This window comes from Salmo salar, chromosome 10, assembly GCF_965601325.2.
Source record: "Salmo salar chromosome 10, fSalSal1, whole genome shotgun sequence".
Classification (NCBI taxonomy): domain Eukaryota; kingdom Metazoa; phylum Chordata; class Actinopteri; order Salmoniformes; family Salmonidae; genus Salmo; species Salmo salar.
In genome coordinates this window covers 100912895-100935724 of record NC_138300.1, presented here as the reverse complement: position 1 = coordinate 100935724, position 22830 = coordinate 100912895, and the positions used below count along the sequence as shown (strand labels likewise).

The 22830-nt window shown below is 42.0% G+C and overlaps 1 protein-coding gene across 2 annotated transcripts in view; it reads right to left on the bottom strand.

The window, feature by feature from the left end:
- The window catches only part of lrrc4ca (leucine rich repeat containing 4C, genome duplicate a), a 123214-nt gene that overhangs the window by 46530 nt on the left and 53854 nt on the right, over positions 1-22830 (bottom strand). For both annotated transcript variants that reach the window (XM_082957297.1, XM_014125110.3), the window contains one exon: positions 6515-6586. The gene's annotated coding sequence lies outside the window, so the exon portion shown is untranslated. The remainder of the gene's footprint in view (positions 1-6514; positions 6587-22830) is intronic.

Genomic DNA, 22830 nt, shown 5'->3' with positions numbered 1-22830 from the left:
TAAAATGGAACAGAATATTTTCGATTTAGTTTATTCTGCCTGTTATTTGGAATTTTCTAAATGGACAATTCCACATCGAAAACTGCATGGTGATGAATTACAGCCACACATCTGTTTGGTGAGTAGGCCTAGGTTTAATGATTCTGAAGAAAACATTATCTTTGTCTTCATCAAACCAATGTTTTTGCATATTTTGAGTGTGTAACGAGTCTATGTTTAGGGGGGTTATAGTGTAGCCCTAGGCTAACCAAGTCTAAATGGCACTAGCAGTTTGCGAAAGGGACTAATTTGAAAATAGATGGGACACAAATATTTTGAAACTGCATCTTGTTGATGGAATATAGCTTGGGTACCCCTAACAGTTATAAACATTTATATAAGCATGTACAGTGCCTTCAGAAAGTGTTCACACCCCTTGACTTTTTCCACATTTTGCTGCATCATGTTATGGGTATGCTTGAAAGAGTTAAGGACTGGGAAGTTGTTCAGGATACAAAATAAAAGGAATTGCGCAAAGCACAGCAAAGTCCTAGAGGAAAACCTGGTTCAGCTTTCCACCAGACACTGGGAGATGAATTTACCTTTTAGCAAGACAATAATCTAAAACACAAGGCCAAATATACACTGGAGTTGCTTACCAAGATGACATTGAATGTTCCTGAGTGGCGCCATGATTGGCTCAGTGTTCTGTCACTCATTGGGACCTGAACATCACTGACATCATGATTCAACCTTATTTTTTCCCAAGTCCCCAGTTGTCTTGAACGCACCATGAATCCAGTGAATGCCAATCTTTGATGACAAAGTTTTATGACAAAATTTGCCCACAAGAAGGACTGCCGTGCCACCTTCCTGTTCAAGTGAGCGCAGTACAACAAGGTGAGTCCAAAAATGGCTTGTATGCTGCTGCATACATGATGTAATATGCCAGGGAGATATGCATACTGTAGCTAAGAAAGTAATACTAAGTGTATGTTGTGTAGTAAGCTGTTAGTAGCCCATGTGCCTCACCCTAATAATTTGGTCCCTTTCCCCCACATAACTTAGCCTACTGTTCTGAATTGGTGGTACACATGTTACCTTATAGCCTGTTTTAAAGAAATATAATCATTGAATATTGTACGAGCTTTCATTGTCTGCTTTAACTTCTCTAGGGTAGGGGGTAGTATTAAAAAACGTACCCAATTTAATCTGCATATTACTACTGCCCAGAAACCATATTAATACTGCAAAAACCTGAGAAGATTCTGTACAGGAAGTGCCCTCTCTGACCATTTCTTGGCCTTCTACACTCTCTTTATTGAAAACTGAAGATCTCTGCTGTAACGTGACACTTCCTACGGCTCCCATAGGCTCTCAGAGGGCGCCAGAACGTTGAATGATGACTTTGCAGCCCATGGCTGAAAAACAGTAGCGCATTTGGTAAGTGGTCGATCTGAGAACAATGAGACGGGTGCACACGTGCACGTGAAGAGGCCATTTTCAACTTTGAGTCTTTGAACGAAAACAGGGTTTCCCGGTCGGAATATTATCGCTTTTTTACGAGAAAAATCGCATAAAAATTGATTTTAAACAGCGTTTGACATGCTTCGAAGTACGGTAATGGAATATTTAGAATTTTTTTGTCACGATACGCGTCCGCGCGTCACCCTTCGTCACCCTTCGGATAGTGTCTTGAACGCAAGAACAAAACAGAGGATATTTGAACATAACTATGGATTATTTTGAACCAAACCAACATTTGTTATTGAAGTAGAAGTCCTGGGAGTGCATTCTGAAGAAGAACAGCAAAGGTAATCCAATTTTTCTTATAGTAAATCTGAGTTTGGTGAGTGCCAAACTTGGTGGGTGTCAAAATAGCTAGCCCGTGATGGCGAGCTATCTACTCAGAATATTGCAAAATGTGCTTTTGCCAAAAAGCTATTTTAAAATCGGACATAGCGATTGCATAATGGAGTTCTGTATCTATAATTCTTAAAATAATTGTTATGTTTTTTGTGAACGTTTATCGTGAGTAATTTAGTAAATTCACCGGAAGTTTTCGGTGGGTATGCTAGTTCTGAACATCACATGCTAATGTAAAAAGCTGTTTTTTGATATAAATATGAACTTGATTGAACAAAACATGCATGTATTGTATAACATAATGTCCTAGAAGTGTCATCTGATGAAGATCATCAAAGGTTAATGCTGCATTTAGCTGTGGTTTGGGTTTATGTGACATATATGCTTGCTTGGAAAATGGCTGTGTGATTATTTGTGTCTATGTACTCTCCTAACATAATCTAATGTTTTGCTTTCGCTGTAAAGCCTTTTGGAAATTGGACAATGTGGTTAGATTAACGAGAGTCTTATCTTTAAAATGGTGTAAAATAGTTGATTGTTTGAGAAAATTGAATTGTGGTATTTTAGTTGGTTTTGTATTTCGCGCCGTGCGATGCCATTGGCTGTTGGCTAGGGGTTCCGCAGGCAGAATGGGGTTCCCGCTAGCAGAACGTTTGTCCTCAACAGGTTAATGTCTTATTCTAAATTACGGATTGCCTCTTATCCACTCATCATCCCCTAATGCCATAGTTTGTACATCTCAATTGTCAGTAGAAACCACATTTGTTTAACCCTTGTGTAGTCTTAACGTGCTGTATACTCCCTTTGTCCTAAGTGTAAAAAATAACCCGCTTTCACTAAACCCCTGAAATAAAGCAGCTTAATTGAATTTTAAACTTCAAATCCATTTTGCATGAAAAAATAACCTGTCATTCATCACATACTTTGTGAATATCTGGGTTTTCTTTCTACACAATGCAGAAAGACTGCATTTAATCAGTGGGCACCACTCTTTTTAATTACAACACACCTGTCATAATTGTTTTCTTTACTAAAGTAGAGTTTTATTATTATTATTATTATTATTATTATTATTGCTAAAGGTACTGCATAGCTGTAAACATATATTTTTTGCAAGAAATTGCACTTGTATAGCATAAGAAAGTAGCAGAAATGTGCAGAATGTAGTTTTGAATGCATTTTATTGAAGGGAAACAATAACAGTATTGAACCTTTTTGGCAACATGGTGATATATTCTTATATACTGTACAATGAGGAATTCAACTACAAAATACTTGTCTTCTCCCATTTTTTTAACCATTGCCCCACCCACAAGGTGTATAAAGAACAACAATAAATAAGAATAAAATAAGGTAATAGATACAAAACAAAAATGTGAAGAACATAAATCAATCAACTCTAATTAGCACATGTAGGACAGTATGCAGGTGTGTGTGCATGGACTTTGCAGATGTATTTCTCTCATGTGGAGCACATAGTATTTGTTTTCCAGTCCTTCTTTGGTGGCAGAATTGGCATCTCCTCCTCTTGCCTGCCCCCGCTGCAGCCTCAGGTGGATCAGGACAAGATTCAGCCCCCTGAACAGCTTTCATAAGCGCTGCAGAGGCTGCTGTGCGGGGGAGGTGCTCCCTTCTTTGAATGTGTGGGGTCACAAGTGCCTTTCCCTGCTGCTCCAGGAGGAAAAGGCACTTATTCCGCTTTTCAGGCATCCAGGTAGTTGATCTTGTTGATCTTGTTCCATATCACAAAGGCATTGTATGAGGACACGTCAATGATGTTACAGAAGATGACCAGGGACCAGCGGGCAGTTATCCCCCTGCAGCTGTAAGTTCCAATCACCTTGTCCAGGTTGTCCATGCCTCCTTTGTTGTGGTTGTAGTCCAGGATGATGGCTGGCTTCCTGTACTCACGATCACTCATCTCAGATGTTTGTGCAGTATGCTCAGGAGGAACACATTCTTGTTCCTCTTTGGGAGGTAAGAAACTAGAGTGGTGGCAGGGGTGAAGGCAAACTTTGATGAGAAGGCCTCTCTCCCCCTTGTTGCGAGGAGAAGCAGGGGGGAGCTCAGGCTTGTTCTTTCTAACTGTGCCAACCATGGTGATCTTCCTCTTCAGGAGCTGCTGGCTGAGTTCAATCAGTAGCACACATAATCTAATTTTCTCATTTTGTGTGTGTGTGTGTGTGTGTGTGTGTGTGTGTGTGTGTGTGTGTGTGTGTGTGTGTGTGTGTGTGTGTGTGTGTGTGTGTGTGTGTGTGTGTGTGTGTGTGTGTGTGTGTGTGGGTTTTTGTGGTGTGTAAATCATTTTATAACTGCCGGTTCAAAAATGACCCTAAGACAATCTTTGTACCCTGGTGGTGTACAGCTTTCATGGAAATATGAACAAAGGCGATGTTTCACTTTTTCTAATTTTGCGGTCACTCTAGGAAAAGTCATCAAATTTCAAGTTGAAAAAATATAATTTAGGGGGTTTTCTCTGCTGTTAAACATAGTGGGGGGTCATTTTTGACCCTTCATTTTAGGGCTAGGGGGCAGTATTTTCACTTTTGGATGAAAAGCGTGCACAGAGTAAACGGCCTAATACTCCGGCCCAGAGTAAAAAATTTGCAAATTATTAGTATATTTGGATAGAAAACACTCTAAAGTTTCCAAAACTGTTTGAATGATGTCTGTGAGTATAACAGACCTCATATGGCAGGCAAAAACCTGAGAGAAATCCAACCAGGAAATTAAATTCTGGTTCCTGTAGTTTTCTCAAGTCCTTGCCTTTCCGACACACAGTGAGTTAGGACTCAAATAGCACATCCTAAGGCTTCCACTAGATGTCAATAGTCTTAGAAAGTTGTTTGAGCCTTTTGCGGTAAACACAGCCCGAAGGAGAACGCTGGTAAGCAGGTGACCAGAAAAACACTTCAGTTCATTGTGCACATTCACATTAGAAGATACCTGCGTTACAAAACGTTTTTCAAGATAATGCATGGGTCCGGTTGGAATATTATTGAAGTTTGAACTTAAAATGGCCCTAAAGATTGACGCTATTCAACGTTTGACATGTTTGAACGAACGTAAATAGTACTTTTTTTACTTTTCGTCGTGAAGGTTTACTCACGCACCTACATTTTGAGTAGCCTACTGAAAGCGCAAACAACATGGAGTTATTTGGACATAAATTATGAACTTTATTGAACAAAACAACATTTATTGTGGACCTGGGATTCCTGGAAGCGCCTTCTGATGAAGATTATTAAAGGTAAGTGAATATTTCTTATGCTATTTATGCATTTAGATGACTCCAAGATGGCCGGTGTCTATAATTGCCTGCTTTTTTTTTCTGAGCACAGTACTCAGATTATTGCAAAGTGTGCTCTCCCAGTAAAGTTATTTTGAAATCTGTCAACACGATTGCATTCAGGAGATGTTAATCTATAATTCTTTGAATAACAGTTTAATATTTTATCAACGTTTATAATGAGTACTTTTGTAATTTGTTGTGCTGATTCACCGGCAGTTTCGGAGGAAAAATATTTTCTGAACATCACGCAATGCTGTTTTTGGATATAAATATGAACTTGATAGAACAAAAAATGCATGTATTGTCTAACATAATGTCCTAGGAGTGTCATCTGATGAAGATTGTCAAAGGTTAGTGCATAATTTTAGCTGTTTTTCTGCTTTTGGTGATGCTTGTCCTTGCATTGAAAATGTCTGTGTGTAATTTTTTGTCTATGTACTGTCCTAACATAATCTAACTTTATGCTTTCGCCGTAAAGCCTTTTTGAAATCGGATAACGTGGTTGGATTCAGGAGATGTTTATCTATAAAATTGTGTAAAATAGTTGTATGTTTGAGAAATTTGAATTATGACATTTTGTTGTTTTCGAATTTGGCGCTCTGATTTTTCACTGGCTGTTGAATAGTGTGAACCGTTGGTGGGACGTTTGAGAAATTGAAGTAATAGCATTTCTAAGGTATTTGAATAACGCGCCACAGGATTCCACTGGCTGTTACGTAGGTGGGACGATTTCGTCCCGCCGGCCCTAGAGAAGTTAATTGTTGCATTCGGTTTCACTGGTTAAATAAATATGTGGAACCACAAAAACGCTGCATCTTGGTCCGCTCCTTCTAACAGCTGTGACAGCTGGCATGCATCAAACTATTTTTTGGGGGGTTTGCCCCACCAAGATTTACATGCTTAAATCGCCATTGCATAGGGGACAACACAGAGAATTAAGATAATTTAATATTGCTATCAAAGTGCTAAGGAGAGTAAATATCAAGGGGCTAACTTAGTAAACAAGAGTCGAATACTTGAACTTGATACAGTTTTTTAGATACATAATCATACATCCACAATGACTAAGGAATTAGCGCACCTTTGGTGCTACTATATGCTTTGTTATTTCCTGGAACTGCATAAAGGAAGATTATTGGAACTGAGATATCAATTTTTATTGTAATAGGACACCACTGCCTGACAAAGGCCACCCCGAAACCCAGGTCTCTTTGGACCTCCCTTCAGGCCAATGAGGAGTCATATCCCTGTCACTAAATCCCATGCTCCGCCCCTCCCCATCAGACTGGGCGGAGTCAGGCCCTGCGGCTAATCCAGGATCAGCCTGTAGCCTCTGGTTGTCTCTTTTTCTCCTTTTGCCTCTTGTTCTGCTCTCACCTGCCAATTTATTCACAGTCTCCGTGGTTTCTGGCCATCCTCACGTTTGCTCGCTTCGGCTGCTGGCTCACCCTGAAAGGAGAAGAGGGAAAAATTACTCATTATGAATACTTAAAAAAAGAGAAAAGAATGACTGTGTTTACAACGACAAGCCAAGCTGCTTGGATGACACTTGGTTTTGTGGACTCCTCACTTGGCAACGGCGGCTAGCGGAGTGCATTGGTACTGCGTAGAGGGTGCCAAGGTCTTTGTTGAAGCGGGGCGATTGTAGTACCGCCAAAGCAAGGGCTTAGCGAAAGGAAATGTTCTACCGGATAGGCATGGAATCACAGAGACTCTTATTAGTATATCCCACTCCAGCTATAGACCTTTAAAAATACATTACTGACACAGAATTCTGGCTAGGCCTATATCGAGTATCGCTGGAGACAATGTTGGCAGACTGAACCTGTTTTCATTAACCATGTGGAAACCATAAAAATCTTATCCACCCACCTGACAAAAAAATAACTCATACCTCCCCAAAACCCTTTCTTCTCTAAAAATATCTCTCTACATTCCTGGCTCTATCCCCTGCCCCCTCCCTCCTCCTCCTCTCCCTCCTCCTCATCTCCCTTTCGGCTCTGCTGAGGCAGGTTTCGGTGCTTTTGAGGAACCAAGCGTTACATAACTGGAGGAGCAAACGTCCAGCTGGGCCAAAAAGGAGACTTTCTACTCAATGGGGGGTGGTCTGCTCCACATACCCCAGGGACAGCGGACAGTCACATCTAACCATAGACGGAGGAGAGGAAATAGAGGATCCGCTCACTGAATAAATGATAGAGGGGGGGAAAAACACACCGATAAAGCCCTCAATCCTTCCATCCATTAATGCAAAGGGACGAGTGTTAATAAGGGAGTGTTTGATCCTCAGGAACATAAAAGTGGAGGCCTTTCCTGACCGCTGTCCTTATTTTCAGACTGGGTCTACAGTGGACTCCTCTCCTTGTCTCATCACCTTCATCTGCACTGTTCTGTTCTGAAAACAAAGAACAGGTGATAGCAATATGGTTGTTCCCTATCCAGCACTTGCTTTCACCTGTACATTTCCTTCCCCTCAGAGCAGATGAAGGCAGGAGACATGGAGAGGAAGTCTCTGTAGACAATTGAGATCCCTTGTCAGGGTTTTCTCGCTTTTTCGCTGTCTCATCCATGCTGCGGCCCAGTGGGCGCTGTTCCACATTACTGTTGCATTATTTGCAGGGGCACGCAGCTAATGGCAGTAAAGCCTTGCGTAAGCCCAGAGCATCCAAATGTGTGTCTCTGTGTGTGGGACTTGGTCTGTGTGTGTTTGTGTGTGTTTGTGTGTGCGTGCATGGGTGTGTGTGTGTGTGTGTGTTTGAGAAATTGTATCGAGAGAGAACGAGCAAGAGAGGGTTTGTGTGTACAACAATGAACTCATCACACATCACACAATACACTCCCTGAGGGCCCAAAACAGTGCATCTCTCGCTCACTCTCTCTTTTTCTCTCTGGAGCTAGCTGACGCCGCAAAGCATATATTCAACTGAGAGTGACTAATTATACTAACAAAGAAGATGACGGAGATGATGGATATGAGCATTGCCACACTAATCATCATCATCCTCATCCTCATCAACAATGATATCTCCATAAAACAAACACGCACATGCACATGCACACACACACACACACACACACACACACACACACACACACACACACACACACACACACACACACACACACACACACACACACACACACACACACACACACACACACACACACACACACACACACACACCTCCTACTTTGACAAAACACTGCATCATCACATTTCCAACTGTGGATCCAGAGTCAATGTCTCATAACGTGGAGAGATATTTGTTCTCTCTAATGAGGACAGAGGAAAATACATATTCAAATATTATGTCAGAGAGAGACGAGTACAAGGGCTGGAGAAGCCTCCTCTGTGGCTGGGTCCTACCATGGGAGGATGGGGAGATGTAACCTACAGTTCATTGATATGCATTCACTGTTTGAACTATATATAGTTAATATATAGACATGCTGTCTATTTCAGCTCAGCCACGGGATGGAGAGAGTTCAGGTTAGTGCAGCTGATGCTCCGAGGAGGAGAATGGATGGAAAGAACAGCAGCATATATTTTGAATAGTTGTCAAGACATCTCTCAACATTAATAAAAAATCCTAACAGAAAAGTCCTGAAATTGTATTCAAGGCACCATTTCACTTCGATTTCTGTATTTTTCTGTGAAATGTGTTCTACCTTTCCATATGGGTGAATGGCACTCTAACCGATTGTATCAAATGATGGGTCCTATGTATGGGATAAGTACAACAATTTACTAGTGGTTTTTGGTCTACTGATAATAACCTCTGAATTCACCAACCCTTGAAGTAATTTTCCACACAATGTGCAACCTCAATTTCAACCCAATAAACCTAGAGATTGCAATACCTCCTCCAAATCTCCAGAGACTTATGCTTGTAAGCTACCACCTCCCCACTACAGCAGTGGGGCTAACATATACCATACTCGTATCTCTCCCTCTCTTTATCTCTCCTGAACTCATGGACACAAGGTGTATCGCTCCAGGAGTATAAGTCCAACAAATCAAGCGATGTCAGCAATCTGCGCTCCTTCTACTCCTCTGGCCGCCCTATCCCCATCTGACCCACAGGTCACCCTCCATCACCCTGTGGAAATGACCAAGAAGTGCTGTCAGGCCCAATTAATGGGCAACACAGCCGCTTGTATAATTAAGGCTTGGGCTGGCGGGGGGGGGGTCGAGGCTGGGGTGGTGAAGGGTGAAGGTGAGGCCACCCTGGCCAGGAACAGGAGGTCCCGGAGGTGCTGTGAATGCTGAAATCACCTGGGCCGGTCCTCCCATTAATCATCACCTAATGGTAAATCCATCTGTGGATGGACCAGCTCTCTCACCAGGCCAGCACACACACACTGACCTCACCACCAAGTAACAAGAGAGAGGGAGGGAGGAAGGGGAGAGGGGGATGTAATTGAAAGAGAGACAGAAAAGGAAGAAAGAGATGTATAGAGAAAGAGAAATAATAGTACACGTAGATGGAGATGTGTTTGGGGTGGAGAGAAGAATGAAGACATTGGGAAAAAGAGATCAAATGAAGGGAGGGAATAGCCTGCTGTGTGTGCAATCCAGCTAATAAAGAATGTCTGGATGCCCCGCTGTTAGGACAATGTCTGAAGACCAGACAACAATTGGTGTCGAGACAACAAATGTCAATGAAACATTTGAAAGACTTGTATCTGAATAGCTGTTCATCACACATACTTCAAATATCTTTATGAAGGCACCAGGAGGTTGACTAGGAGTATAGGGTTGCGGGCCCGACAGCAATCTTTGTGTTGCGGTCGTCATTTTTCGTGCTGTGGGTGGGAGCAGGAGGTCAGACAGACAACTTTGGGATGAAAATATTTTTTGAGTCCTGCAGATTATTTGGAAACGGTCTTTTTTCTGCTTGGCATGGGTTAGCATAGGCCTACCTTTATTATTAATAGCACATATTTGCTGCATTATTCACAAACTCAAAATCAGCTGCTTCGACTTCAATCAGTCTACCTCTCCTCTTCTAGTTGTGTTTGCGTGTTCAAGTGTGCCTGTAGTAGCCTATATGTGTGGTCTCAATAAAAGAGAGTAGGCTGCCTATGAATGAGTGGAGAATCACGTGGCAGTTATCTTTCCAAGGAAATTAACTTAATTATGATTAGAATAATAGTTTGGTACGGTGTCTGTAAATAAATATTAATAATGTAAAGAAGTGAAAGGGGCTCAACCAACATGAGTCAAAGTGCAGTCCAAAAATGTTTCAATAAATATTGATTACCCATGTATTTATCTCTGCCTGCAAATCCTCATCCTAAAAGGTAGGCTATATCCTATATACAAAACGTAAGAGAAAGTGCAAGTGACCCGCTGTCATCATGCTTGCTGCTTCAAGTAGCCATGTGTGGTCTCAAAGAGTGGGCTATAGCCTATGCATGGGCGGAGAATCACGGGGCAGTTTATCTGTCCACGGAAATGTACTTTATAAATATGATTAGGCTATAGTTTACTACATTGCCTAAAATAAATATGTTTGTCTCCGTCTGAAAATGGAGAAAGTGCAAGTCTTTCCAACTCTACTCTCTTCAAACTAAGACTAGTAATACCGATAGCCTAATATAATGGGCCATGTGAGAATCTCTGGTAATTTAGCTGATTTTTTGTTATTTTCTCTTAGGTTATTTTTGCGCATTTTGATATTAACTATAGGGCGCAGGTTTCCTGGGACTATGCCTGGCAAGTGTGCTGCGTCACATATGCTTAAAATAGCATTGCTGGACTGCAATTGGGTTTGGGACCAGTTTTTTGCAGTAGCGGGTGGGAGTCGGACAGAAAGCCAGCGGGTGTGGGCGGGTGCAGTATGAAAAGCTGCGGGTGTGGGTGGGAGCGGGATGGAATAATCAGTCCCGTGCAGACCTCTAACTAGGAGGTTGGGGAGAAGCAGACAGCTTTTCCCAGCTGCCAATGATAGTTATAATAGAGTCATAACTAAGACCTAACAGTGATCCATAACAATTGAATGCTGCTTTATTCCTGTCTTGACGAGTCTCATATACAGACAGGGATTTATAAGTAATGCTGGTTTCTTTTATTATAATAAATACGTCTGGGGAGATGATGGTGATGAGATAAGGCAAATTAGAGACTAAAGTGGGAATTAAGTGGGAATACATTTATCTGGAACAAAGAATATGATTTGGTAATTCTGTGTTACAGGATCTGTGACTTCATTAAATTAAAATGCAGCTAAAGCTCTACTTTAATATGATTTGTAATTAACACATTTCCCAGCCATATACATAATTTCTCTTAAATTGTGCTTACAGGCTTTTCTGTTTCAACCTATTTTGTGAAACTGTCAAAGCCTTTTATGTGTATTGTGTGTGTGTGTGTGTGTGTGTGTGTGTGTGTGTGTGTGTGTGTGTGTGTGTGTGTGTGTGTGTGTGTGTGTGTGTGTGTGTGTGTGTGTGTGTGTGTGTTTTTTTTTTTTTCTGTGTGTGTGTGTGTGTGTGTATGTGTGTGTGTGTGTGAGAGACTTTGTGGTTTTTGTGGTGTGTAAATCATTTTATAACTGCCGGGTCCAAAATGGCCCCAAGACAATCTTTGTACCCAGGTGGTGTACAGCTTTCATGGAAATATGAACAAAAGCGATGTTTCACTTTTTGTGAAACAAAAAGTGTGTGTGTGTGTGCGTGCGTGCGTGTGTGCATTATTTGCAACATGATGTGTTTACATGTTTCCCTGTAATCGCCTCTACTGACAACCAGCCTGTAATACTGAAAAATACGACACCATTATGTTTCACACAGACAGGCTAATACAGAAACAATGGTATGGTGCTTTAGCCAGATGCCATTCTCAGTCATTGACAATGACGACAGAGAAGGCCTGCTTATTGTAATGTAGGTGACAGGCCTGCTGCATCTGGTCTTTCACAACATCTGTCAAGACCTCAGAAATGGCTGCCAGTCTTATAAAACCAATGACAAGAGGGACGATTAACAGCAACAATGTGTGATGGACATTACCTACCATATTATAGCATTATCAGTTCCTAACTGCCCCAATGTACAACCACAGCCATGGAGTCTATTCAATGGTTTAGCCACACAGTGCTAATACACAATTGTATTAACAAATGTGGATACTTAACACGCTATGTTATATAGTTCCAGAAGTAGGCAGGGATCTTTATCTGCCTGCCTAATATATATACACATAAACTCTCTGCCGAGTAGAATTAACACAATCAGGAGAGAGATATAGGATTAATATGTCTGATTAAGTGGCTGACTGAATTAGCATGTGGAGTGTAAGGAGGTTTTTGAAGGGAGTGAATTATATTAAAAAATATGTCATTACAGACGGACAGCGAACCATCTGAGAAGATAATATTTCCTGGTTTTACCTCGTCTAGTTACAGTGGGGCCGTCTCTTCTCTTTGATTAATTATTTTTGACAAGGAAATGTTCCTCCGATTCATCTGACTGTGAAATTGATTCCTATTCACCCTTCTGTCTTAGGTTTTCAGTAGTACACATATCAGCTGTCAATTCTTCATGAAGGGGAAGATAATTGTTTTGGCCCCTTGAAAACTGCAGATTCACAGAATAAATTATGAAAAAATTTTACTGAGAGAGATACTGGTATTAAAGATGAGTGGGCCTTATGAAGGTGCTCAACTGGGGAGAGGAGATATGAAGGCAGGTACAAAGATAATTTCCTCCTAAGAAGAGAGAAAAAAGGAGACAATGCCAAAAATTCAACAGGCAGAGGAAGAAGATTGGGAAAAGTAGTTTGTGAAAAAGCAGAAAGCCGAGAAGATGAAAGCCCTATATGGTGAGGCCCGGGTGAGAGGAGTTAATTAACAATATATGGAATCACCCACCCCTCAGAATGCTTGAGTGTCCTATGAAAGCCTGCCAAACACTGGAACATAGGAAGGTTTGGGGCTTTAAGCATGACACTGAGGGAGTCATCTGAAGACACATTACATGCACATTTCATATGACTTGTTTTAACTTTCTCATGGAGCATGCTAGCTGAGTTGTATAATACCCATAACATGGTTACTGTTGAAACTGGCCTCAAATGACACGTTTATTACAGCTGTTTTCTATGGACCTATGTGGGTGGAAAGGGGTTAGGAAAAGTGGAGAAGAGAAATAGCATAAGACTAGTGGAGAGGAGTGAGGGAGGGAAAGATCAAAATAGTTTTTAAAAAAGGCAGAAGAGAGAACGTGATGAGGGAGGCATGGAGTAAAGAAGAGAAAAGGAGAGCAGTGGGAAGGAAGAGGAGTGAGGGCAAAGAGCAAAAAAGTTGAGAAAGGCATAAAGTATGATGGTAGAGGAGAGTAGAGTGATTGGCTCGTGGTGATTCAGTAGGCCTACTCATCTGTCCACCACTGAGGCTAGTCTGGGTCACAGGGCGTGAAGTCAGTCTGTCTCTCTGGGCCAGGGGGAAGTGACCACATCACTCACACACACACACACACACACACACACACACACACACACACACACACACACACACACACACACACACACACACACACACACACACACACACACACACACACACACACACACACACACACACACACACACACACACGTGCAGGATCGTGGAGCATACCGGGGCCATGAAGACTCAGGCTCCTGGTCTCTCATCAAAGGGCCATGCTAAAGGACTGGGGTATTTTACAAATTAGAGCAACACCTCTGATGTTCCCCTCTCTTACTCCCAGGAGACTCCTCCAGGGATGGAAGTCCTGTTGGTTCCTCAGCTGCCTCACAGGTTGGCTGCTGCTTTTATTCTACATTTTACATGGTCACATAAAGCTGTTGTTATAATTCAATTAAATTGTTTAACTGTGTAATAAAATCAACAGTGAATATCTGAACCATTAAGTGTTTATATGCATTGATAATGTGCAGGCTGAACTAACTGCATAAAATATTTATTGGTTTGGGAAGTGACTGAGAGTGTGAACTGAAGATTCTGTCACTTCTTCTAACTGCCTCAGCTCACAACACATCACTCTGTCCCTCCCAACTCTTACAACTCCAACAAACAACCATTTCCACCGACTTCCATGTATCTAGCACGCACACACATATACAAGTTCCTCAATCCGGATTCTCTGTCTCGGGTGGGAGCAGCCAGTATTTGGGAGACTGAGGCCTAGATTCAATCAGATCAAGTGTTAACCGGTGATAGCAGCTACCCGCATAGCAGATGTTTTGGCGGTGTCGGATGCGGCTAAAGCAGATCTGATTGAATCAAGCTTTGTGTGTCTCAGTTTGAGAGAAGCCTCCCAGAGCATGTAAGCCTTGTGTTTCCGCACGCTTACACCCTTCTTACACCTCTCTGCTCCTCCTCAGCCCAATCTCAAAATCCTCACGGACACGTCTCACCACAAAGTGTAACATCCCACACAAGTCTTGTCGAGGAGAGAACAGAACACGCAACGGGAGGAAATTCATGCGATGTGGTTTTCCATCCTTCCCTCTCAGCCAGAGAGAGAAAGACAGAGAGAGGAGGGGGTGCTGTTTCCTTAAGGGATCTTCCCCCTTTTTCATATTTCGCCTAAAATGACATACCCAAATCTAAGGACCTGAAGCAAGGACATGCATATTCTTGATACCATTTGAAAGGAAACACTTTGCAGTGTGTGGAAATGTGAAATTAATGTAGGAGAATATAGCACATTAGATATGGTAAAAGATAATACAAAGAAAAAACGTGTTTTAATTTTTTTTTGTACCATCATCTTTGAAATGCAAGCGAAAGGCCATAATGTATTATTCCAGCCCAAATGCAATTTTGATTTTGGCCACTAGATGGCAGCAGTGTATGTGCACAGTCTTAGACTGATCCAATGAACCATTGCATATCTGTTCAAAATGTTGTATCAGGACTGCCCAAATGTGCCTAATTTGTTTATTAATACATTTTCAAGTTCATAATTGTGCACTCTCCTCAAACAATAGCTTGGTATTCTTTCACTGTAATAGCTACTGTAAATTGGACAGTGCAGTTAGATTAACCTGTTAGGGCTAGGGGGCAGTATTGACACGGCTGGATAAAAAACATACCCGATTTAATCTGGTTACCACTCCTACCCAGTAACTAGAATATGCATATACTTATTACATATGGATAGAAAACACCCTACATTTTCTAAAACTGTTTGAATGGTGTCTGTGAGTATAACAGAACTCAAATGGCAGGTCAAAACCTGAGAGATTCCTTTACAGGAAGTGGACTGTCTGACCATTTCTTGAACTTCTTTTCCATCTCTATCATTTACTAAGGATCTCTGCTCTAACGTGACACTTCCCACGTCGTCCATAGGCGCTCAGAGCCCGGGAAAAAACAGAATGTCGTCATTCCAGCCCCAGGCTGAAACACATTATCGCCTTTCTCAAGTGGCCGATCAAGGGACACTGGGCTTATGCGCGTGACCCCGACCGCCCCCGCCTTTGGGATTTTTTCCTCTGTTTGCCGAAAAGGAGATTCCCTGTCGGAATATTATCGCTTTTCTACGAGAAAAATGTCGTAAAAATTGATTTTAAACAGCGGTTGACATGCTTCGAAGTACGGTAATGGAATATTTAGAATTTTATTGTCACGAATTGCGCCATGCGCGTGACACTTCTTTACTATTTCGGATAGTGTCTGGAACGCACGAACAAAACGCCGCTATTCGGATATAACGATGGATTATTTTGGACCAAACCAACATTTGTTATTGAAGTAGCAGTCCTGGGTGTGCATTCTGACGAAGACAACAAAAGGTAATCAAACTTTTGTAATAGTAAATATGATTATGGTGAGTGCTAAACTTGCCGGGTGTCTAAATAGCGAGCCCGTGATGCCTGGGCTATGTACTTAGAATATTGCAAAATGTGCTTTCACCAAAAAGCTATTTTAAAATCGGACATATCGAGTGCATAGAGGAGGTCTGTATCTATAATTCTTAAAATAATTGTTATGCTTTTTGTGAACGTTTAGTAAAATGTTAGCGAATTCCCCGGAAGTTTGCGGGGGTTATGCTAGTTCTGAACGTCACATGCTAATGTAAAAAGCTGGTTTTTGATATAAATATGAACTTGATTGAACAAAACATGCATGTATTGTATAACATAATGTCCTAGGGTTGTCATCTGATGAAGATCATCAAAGGTGAGTGCTGCATTTAGCTGTCTTCTGGGTTTTGGTGACATTATATGCTGGCTTGAAAAATGGGTGTCTGATTATTTCTGGCTTGGTACTCTGCTGACATAATCGAATGTTTTGCTTTCGTTGTAAAGCCTTTTTGAAATCGGACAGTGTGGTTAGATTAACGAGAGTCTTGTCTTTAAATAGCTGTAAAATAGTCATATGTTTGAGAAATTGAAGTAATAGGATTTTTAATGTTTTGAAAATTGCGCCACAGGCTGCAAGTGGCTGTTACGTAGGTGGGACGAATTCGTCCCGCCTTGCCCAGAGAGGCTAGAGAGATAGAGCACTGCTAATCACATTAGCCTACGTTAGCTTAACCGTCCTGTGGGGGGGGGGGGGGGGGGGGGTGATCCTGTAGAGGTTATTAACCTCTATGGGCTAGGTGGGACGCTTGCCTACGTAACAGCCACTGGCAGCCTGTGGCGCGATTTTCAAAACGTTAAAAATCCTATTACTTCAACTTCTCAAACATATGACTATTTTACAGCTATTTAAAGACAAGACTCTCGTTAATCTAACCACACTGTCCGATTTCAAAAAGGCTTTACAACGAAAGCAAAACATTAGATTATGTCAGCAGAGTACCAAGCCAGAAATAATCAGACACCCATTTTTCAAGCCAGCATATAATGTCACCAAAACCCAGAAGACAGCTAAATGCAGCACTCACCTTTGATGATCTTCATCAGATGACAACCCTAGGACATTGTGTTATACAATACATGCATGTTTTGTTCAATCAAGTTCATATTTATATCAAAAAACAGCTTTTTACATTAGCATGTGACGTTCAGAACTAGCATACCCCCCGCAAACTTCGGGGGAATTCGCTAACATTTTACTAAATTACTCACGATAAACGTTCACAAAAAGCATAACAATTATTTTAAGAATTATAGATACAGACCTCCTCTATGCACTCGATATGTCCGATTTTAAAATAGCTTTTTGGTGAAAGCACATTTTGCAATATTCTAAGTACATAGCCCAGGCATCACGGGCTCGCTATTTAGACACCCGGCAAGTTTAGCACTCACCATAATCATATTTACTATTATAAAAGTTTGATTACCTTTTGTTGTCTTCGTCAGAATGCACACCCAGGACTGCTACTTCAATAACAAATGTTGGTTTGGTCCAAAATAATCCATCGTTATATCCGAATAGCGGCGTTTTGTTCGTGCGTTCCAGACACTATCCGAAATAGTAAAGAAGTGTTGCGCGCATGGCGCAATTCGTGACAATAAAATTCTAAATATTCCATTACCGTACTTCGAAGCATGTCAACCGCTGTTTAAAATCAATTTTTACGACATTTTTCTCGTAGAAAAGCGATAATATTCCGACAGGGAATCTCCTTTTCGGCAAACAGAGGAAAAAATCCCAAAGGCGGGGGCGGTCGGGTCACGCGCCTAAGCCCAGTGTCCCTTGATCGGCCACTTGAGAAAGGCGATAATGTGTTTCAGCCTGGGGCTGGAATGACGACATTCTGTTTTTTCCCGGGCTCTGAGCGCCTATGGACGACGTGGGAAGTGTCACGTTAGAGCAGAGATCCTTAGTAAATGATAGAGATGGAAAAGAAGTTCAAGAAATGGTCAGACAGGCCACTTCCTGTAAAGGAATCTCTCAGGTTTTGACCTGCCATTTGAGTTCTGTTATACTCACAGACACCATTCAAACAGTTTTAGAAAATGTAGGGTGTTTTCTATCCATATGTAATAAGTATATGCATATTCTAGTTACTGGGTAGGAGTGGTAACCAGATTAAATCGGGTATGTTTTTTATCCAGCCGTGTCAATACTGCCCCCTAGCCCTAACAGGTTAAGAGGATTTCAGATATCAGTGCTAAGCATGTCGTCCATTACAGGTGTTGAGGAGGGGAAGTGGATGGTGGAGTTAAGAAAGGAACTGCTGACGTGGTACCAGAGAAGCAGAGAGTAATGTACCGTCTGTAGGCCAGATTAGAAGACTGCCTTGTATCAGAAGAGTTGTGAGCCAGATAGCTTCATACCGCACATACACGCACAAACACACACACGCGCACACACACACACACAAACACAAACACAAACACACTCATCTTCTACTCAACAGCTAGGATTGCTTGTGTGAAAAAACAGATACAGAAGGGGAGACACACATGCTTGTGTGTATGTGTGTGTGTGCCTGTTGGTGCGAGTGTGTGTGTATGTGTGTATGTGTTTGTGCAAGTGTGTGCTAGAGTGTGTGCATGTGTGTGTGCGCACGCACGCACTGCATAGCACCACGGATAGAGCTCAAAGGATCACGTCTACCAGATCTCTCAATAGAAACTTTGAGTGGATTCTTTAGAGGTTTAATGATTACACACACTGTGCCAACAATATGCTCATTTGGTTATCTTACAAATATATCAGTTTAACAAAGCACAATTGATAAGAAGTACTATCATTTTCACTTGAATATGGATGCTAATCATTTTATTGCTTAAAATGTTGACACAAATGATGATGCTGACAATTATGTGTTTGATAACAACTAATTGTTATGCATCAACAACAATGGCAACAACAAATAACAATAATGAAGTCAGATGATATCACTCAAATTGATTAGGTTTAAGCTTGAACAATGGAAATGAAATAAGGGGAATGACAGAGGAGAGATAATGGGAGGGAAGGTGGGAGAAAGACCTAAAAAAATAAAAGCAAACAAAGAGGAGCGACAGACAGACAGTCAGACAGACAGAGAGAAAGATAGACAGACAAAGAGACAGATAGAAAGCAATGCTAGTGAGAGAGAGAGCACTGCTAGAGAGAAAGAGTACTACTAGAGAGAAAGATCACTGCCAGAGAGAAAGAGTAACGCTAGAGAGAAAGATCACTACTAGAGAGAAAGAATAATGCCAGAGAGAAAGAGCACTGCTAGAGAGAGAGAGCACAGCCAGAGAGAAAGAGCATTGCAAGAGAGAAAGAACAATGCTAGAGAGAAAGAGTAATGCTAGAGTTAAAGAGTATTGCTAGACAAAGAGAGCACCGCAAGAGAGAAAGAGCACTGCTAGAGAAAGAGAGCACTGCCAGAGAGACAGAGCATTGCAAGAGAGAAAGAACAATGCTAGAGAGAAAGAGTAAAGCTAGAGAGAAAGAGTAATGCTAGAGAGAAAGAGTAATGCTAGAGAGAGCACTGCTGAGGAAGAGAGCACTGACAGACAGAGAGAGCACTGCTTGAGAGAAAGAGTAAAGCTAGAAAGAGACCACTGCTAGAGAGAAAGAGACCTGCTAGAGAGACAGAAATGATAGAGAGATAGAGCACTGCTAGAGAGAAAGAGCACTGCTAGAGAGAAAGAGTAATGCTAGAGAGAAAGAGCACTGCTAGGGAGAAAGAGTAATGCTAGAGAGAGAGAGGGCAATGCTAAAGAGAGAGCACTGCTAGAGAGAGAGAGAGCACTGCTAGAGAGGAAGAGTAATGCTAGTGAGAAAGAATAATGCTAGAGAGAAAAAGCACTGCGAGAGAGAAAAAGTGATGCAAGAAAGAAAGAGTAATGTTACAGAAAAAGAGCACTGCTGGAGAGAGAGTAATGCCAGAGAGAGAGAACACCGCAAGAGAGAAAGAGCACTGCTAGAGAGAAGAAGCACTGCTAGACAGAAAGAGTCATGCTAGAGAAAGAGTAATGCTAGACAGAAAGAGCACTGCTAGAAAGAGTGATGCTAGAAAGAAAGAGTTATGCTAGAGAGATAGATAAATGCTAGAGAAAAAGAGCACTGCTCGGTAGAGAGTAATGCTAGAGAGAGAGCACCACAGGAGCACTGCAAGAGAGAAATAGCACTGCTAAAGAGAAAGAGTAATGATAGAGAAAGAATAATGCTAGAGAGAAAGAGCACTGCTAGAGAAAGAGTCATGCTAGAGAGAGAGAGAACACTGCTAGAGAGAGAGAGCACTGCTTGAGAGAAAGAGTAATGCTAGAAAGAGAGCACTGCTAGAGAGAAAGAGCACTGCTAGAGAGAAAGAGAGCACTGCTAGAGAGAAAGAGCATTGCAAGAGAGAAATAGTAATGCAAGAGAGAAAAAGCAATGCAAGAGAGAAAGAGTAATGCTAGAGAGAATGAGCACTGCTAGGGAAAAAGAGCACTGCTAGAGAGAAAGAGTAATGCTAGTGAGAAAGAGTAATGCTAGAGAGAGAGCACTACTAGAGAGAGAGAGCACTGCAAGAGAGAGAGAGAGAGAGAGAGCACTGCTTGAGAAAGAGAGCATTGCTAGAGAGTAAGAGCATTGCTTGAGAGAGAGTAACGCTAGAGAGATAGAGCACTGCCAGAGAGAAAGAGCATTGTTAGAGAGAGAGTAATGCTAGAGAGATAGAGCACTGCCAGAGAGAAAGAGCACTGCTAGAGAGAGAGAGCACTGCTAGAGAAAAAGAGTAATGCTAGTGAGAAAGAATAATGCTAGATAAAGAGTAATGCTAGAGAGAAAGAGTAGTGCTAGAGAGAGAGCACTGGTAGAGAGAGAGAGCACTGCTAGAGAGAGAAAGCACTGCTAGAGAGAAAGAGTAATGCTAGACAGAAAAAGCACTGATAGAGAGAAAGAGTGATGCTAGAAAGAAAGAGTAATGCTAGAGAGAAAGAGTAATGCTATAGAGAAATAGTGGTGCTAGAGAGAGAGCACTGCTAGAGAGAGATAACACTGCAAGAGAGAGAGAGAGAGAGAGCACTGCTAGAGAAAGAGATCACTGCTTGAGAGAAATATAAATGCTAGAGAGAAAGAGCACTGCTAGAGAGAGAGATAACTGCTAGAGAGAGAGAGCACTGCTAGAGAGAGAGAGCACTGCTAGAGAGAAAAAGCACTGCTAGAGAGAGAGCACTGCCAGAGAGAGAGAATGGCTAGAGAGAGCACTGCTAAAGAGAAAGAGTAGTGCTAGAGAGAGAGAGACCACTGCTGGAGAGAAAGAACACTGCAAGAGAGAAAGCAATGCTAGAGAGAGAGAGCACTGCTCGAGAGAAAGAGTAATGCTAGAGAGAGAGCACTGCTGTAGTGAAAGAGCACTGCTAGAAAGAGAGAGCAATGCTAGAGAGAAAGAGCACAACCAGAGAGAAAGACCACTGCTAGAGAGAAAGAATACTGCTAGAGAGAAAGCACTATCAGAGAGAGAGCACTGATAGAGAGAGAGCATTGCTTGAGAGAAAGAGCACTGCTAGAGAGAGAGAGCACTGCCAGAGAGAGAGAGCACTGCTAGAGAGAGAGAGAGAGCACTGCTCGAGAGAAAGAGTAATGCTAGAGAGACAGCACTGCTAGAGTGAAAGAGATCTTCTAGAGAGAGAGCGCAATGCAAGTTTGAAAGAGTACTGCTCGAGAGAAACAGTAATGCTAGAGAGAAAGAGCACTGCTAGAGAGAGAGAGCACTGCCAGAGAGACAGAGCATTACTAGAGAGAAAAAGCACTAATAGAGAGAGAGCACTGCTAGAGAGAGAGAGCACTGCTAGAGGGAGATCACCGCTAGAGAGAGAGAGATCACTGCTAGAGAGAGAGCACTGCTAGAGAGAGCACTGCTAGCGAGAGAGCACTGCTTGAGAAAAAGAGTAATGCTAGAGAGAAAGAGCACTGCTAGAGAGAGAGAGCCCTGCTAGAAAGAGAGCACTGCTAGAGAGAAAGAGTAATGCTAGAGAGAAAGAGAACTGCTAGAGAGAAAAAACACTGCTGGAGAGAGAGCACTCCCAGAGAGAGATAATTGCTAGAGAGAGAGCACTGCTATAGAGAAAGAGTAGTTCAAGAGAGAGAGAGAGCACTGCTAGAGAGAAAGAACACTGCTAGAGAGAAAGCACTGCTAGAAAGGGAGAGCACTGCTAGAGAGAGAGAGCACTGCTTGAGAGAAAGAGCACTGCTAGAGAGAAAGAGTAATGCTAGAGAGAAAGAGCACTGCTAGAGAGAGAGAGCACTTCTAGAGAGAGAGAGAACACTGCTTGAGAGAAAGAGTAATGATAGAGCGAGAGCACTGCTAGAGTTAAAGAGCACTGCTAGAGAGAGAGCGCAATGCTAGAGAGAAAGAGCACTGCTAGAGAGAGACAGTAATGCTAGAGAGAAAGAGTAATGCTTCAGAGAAAGAGTAATGCTTGAGAGAAAGAGTAATGCAAGAGAGAAACACCACTGCAAGAGAGAGAGAGTAATGCTAGAGAGAGAGAGCACTGATAGAGAGAAAGAGCATTGCTAGAGAAGGGGAGCACTGCTAGAGAGAAAGAGCACTGCTAGAGAGAGAGCACTGCTAGAGTCCGAGAGCACTGCTAGAGAGAAAGAGTAATGCTAGAGAGAAAGAGTACTGCTAGAGCGAGAGCACTGCTAGAGAGAGAGAGCACTGCTTGAGAGAAAGAGAACTGCAAGAGAGAAAGAGTAATGCTAGAGAGAGAGCACTGCTAGAGAGAGAGAGAACTGCTAGAGAGAGAGAGCACTATTAGAGAGAAAGAGTACTGCTAGAGAGAGAGCACTGCTCGAGAGAAAGAGTAATGCAAGAGAGAGAACA